This window comes from Oncorhynchus nerka, linkage group LG3, assembly GCF_034236695.1.
Source record: "Oncorhynchus nerka isolate Pitt River linkage group LG3, Oner_Uvic_2.0, whole genome shotgun sequence".
In the NCBI taxonomy this organism is placed as follows: domain Eukaryota; kingdom Metazoa; phylum Chordata; class Actinopteri; order Salmoniformes; family Salmonidae; genus Oncorhynchus; species Oncorhynchus nerka.
Window position 1 is genome coordinate 61009837 of NC_088398.1, and position 3071 is coordinate 61012907.

The window sequence follows — 3071 nt, forward strand, 5'->3', positions numbered from 1 at the left end:
GACTGCATATTCTTTCAAACAACATCATTATAAGATTAGTTAAAATGGATCAGTTAACTATGCAATTCAACAGTTGTGCAGTTAAGGCCCAACGAACAGTGTCGGGTCTCAGCTTTTATAGAGAAGTTCATCCTTTTTGTATTTGTGGCAGTCAGCAGATAGTTTGTAAAAGGCAATTAGTTGGATGTGCAGATTTAAGATAGCACAAGGTTGATAGCCCGAGGGCATTCACAACAGAAAATGTTTTAATGTGCTTCTGTCTGCAAGTTTCCATACATGTGACTTCCTGTAGATAGTAAACCCACAGGATGTCACATGCTGCGGTTGCACCCAAACGGCTCTTAGCTGTAAACCCAGTCTTATGACCAAGTCACACAAAGACACGTTTGTAAAAAACACTAGCATATAACAAGAGACTATTCTTTAAAACCCTCCCGTCGTCCTCGTATTGTGTCTAGTCCCCGCGTCCTCCGGGTCACCCTGTCCCGTCCTGGCTAAAGGCCCAATGTGCGCAAGTGACAGTAGGCGTGTGAACAGCCTTTGCAGATGTATTTCTTACACCTGCAGCACACCGTGTGTGTCTTGGAGTCCTTCTTGGGTGGGCAGAGCTGACACCTCTTCCTCTTACTTGCCCCGGTGGCCGGGGCAACGAGCGGGGCAGCGGCCGTGCCAGCGGCAGGGCCCTCGCGCTGTTGATCACGAGCCGCCGCCGTAGCACTCTGTAGGACTTTGACAAGTGCTGACGCCGCTTCGGTGCGGGGGAGATGCTGCCTTCTCTGGATCAGCGGCTTCACAAGTGCCTTTCCCAGCTGCTCGAGGAACATCCTGCGCTTGTTCCGCTTGCGAGGCATCCAGTCAGGCTTGATCTCTCGCCATATGACAAAGGCGTTGTAGGAGGACACGTCGAGGATGTTGTGGAAGACGACCAGGGGCCAGCGGGCAGTCATCCGTCTGCAGCTGTAGGTGCCGACCACCTTGTCTAGGTTGTCCACGCCGCCCTTGTTGCAGTTGTAGTCTAGGATGACGGCCGGCTTCCTGTCGCGGCGATCGCTAATGTGGCCCTCTGTGTGCAGCGTGCTCAAAAGTAGCACGTTCTGGTTTTTCTTTTCCAGGTAGGACACCAGAGTGGTGGTGGGCGTGAAGGCAAACCTAGAGGACAGGACCTATCTGCCCCTGGGCACGAGCAGCGCGGGAGGGAGCTCGGCCTTGTTTTTTCTCACCGTGCCCACCATGGTGAGGTTCCTCTCGAGGAGCCGCTGGCCCAGTTCGTAGGATGTGAAGAAGTTGTCGCAGGTGACGTTGCGACCGCTCAGCCCTGTTGTCAGATCGAGGACGACGCGCATCCCCTGGTTCTTCTCGGGGCCTCCGCTGGCCGCCTTGCCGGTGTACACTTGCATCTTCCAAGCGTAGCTGCACTTGGCGTTGCAGGCCACCCACGACTTGATGCCGTATTTCGCCGGCTTGCTGGGGATGTACTGACCAAAAGGACAGCGGCCTTTTGGAAAGGGGACAAGAGATTAGTGTCATTACTGTGTCTTGGGGGCCAACAGCCTTTTGTGTTACACACGCTGCCAGCGCTGCTACAGCCGCTGCTTGTACCGCTGCTACAGCAGCACTACCTCTCTATAGACATATGCGCACACGCACGCACACGCACAGTACCTCTGAACGGGAACATTTGCTCGTCCCTGTCACGTAGGGCCCCGGGTTGTAGAGGGCCGGCAGCCGCGCCTCCCACAGGTCCCAGACATCCCGTACGGCTGCGAGTTTGTCCGTGGCGAGTCTGGCGGGTCTCGACTGGCGGTCGTCGAATTGCAGCAGCTTCAAGTACTTGTGAAAGAACACAGTCCTGCCGCTCTCGGCGTCCCACAGGCTTGCCGTGGCCTCGCCTCGGGACCTGTAGACGCCCGCTAGGATCAGCAGCCCTACGTAGGCGCGCAGGTCCGTGGCGTCCATGGGTCGCCAGTCGTCGCCGTATTTTCTGGCCCCGTGCAGGTTCGTCATTTCCACACATTTTCTATCGCCGGTGTGACAAACAGGTGGAAGGCGGATGCGATGTCGCGGGCCTGGGTCGCGGCATAGGCCGTGGGGCCCGGAGTCTGGTCCGGCCCGGCATGGCAGATCGCGAGGGCCCCGCGGTGGCGGCCATAGGCCACGGGGGACCACTCGATTTTGCCGTTTTTCGACAGCAACGGCGTCTCCCATTAGTCCGGGGCCGAGGAGATCTCTTCCTCGCGTCGGTCCTCGTGCTCGTCCTCGGATGCTTCCTCGGGCTCTTCCTCAGAAGAGGGAGAAGAAGCATTGTCGACCTCACGGCGCTCGGGGTTGTATTCCTCCCCGTCTTCGTCTTCCGAAACCTCTTCCTCCTCCTCCTGGCAATCTGAGTAGTCTTCTTGGTCCACGCTGGACAAGATCTGTTCTAGAACCTGCGCGGCCGTAAAATGCACGGCCATGGCCGCTCGGCTCCACTGATCGGGTCCGCTGAGCGCACTTGGCACGGGTGGGGCGCCGGTCACTTTGTGTGTGTATGTGTGTGTGTGTGTGTGGGTGTGGGTGGGTGCCGCTGACAATATTAGTATCCTCTCTAGTAGGGCCGGCTGGCCAGCTTACGCGGGAGACCGAGACCCGAAAATGCACGAGGCTCGCTTGTGCGCTTGTGTGTAGCCGTGTGCAGTTGACCCACCCCACCCGAGCAACAATAACACTCGGCTGCTCTCTAGCACACAGCAACACTCGGCTGCTCTCTAGCACACAGCGGAGCACATATGGACCTGTGCAGCGGCTTGCTGGGTCGCTCTGACCCACAGAGCGCAGAGCACAGAGCGGGAGCCCTGGAAACACAGGGCCTGGATCCCTCTGAGCCACTGGCGCAGAGCACAGAGCACAACAAGAACTCTTTGCTGCTCTCTAGCACACAGCTGGCATGTCTGGACCTGTGTAGTGGCTTGCAGGGTCGCTCTGACCCAAGAGCGCACAGCGGGGAGCGCAGAGCACAGAGCGGGGAGCCAGGCACAGCCTCGCCACACTCGCAGACACTCAACGGCATAGCCTCGCCAGTGGCTGACAGGGTC

General features: G+C 57.9%; 1 pseudogene; it reads right to left on the bottom strand.

Annotated features, from left to right (window-relative positions):
• Window positions 1-494: 494 nt before the first annotated feature.
• On the bottom strand, window positions 495-2453 carry LOC115116488 (piggyBac transposable element-derived protein 4-like; annotated as a pseudogene).
• Window positions 2454-3071: the final 618 nt, after the last annotated feature.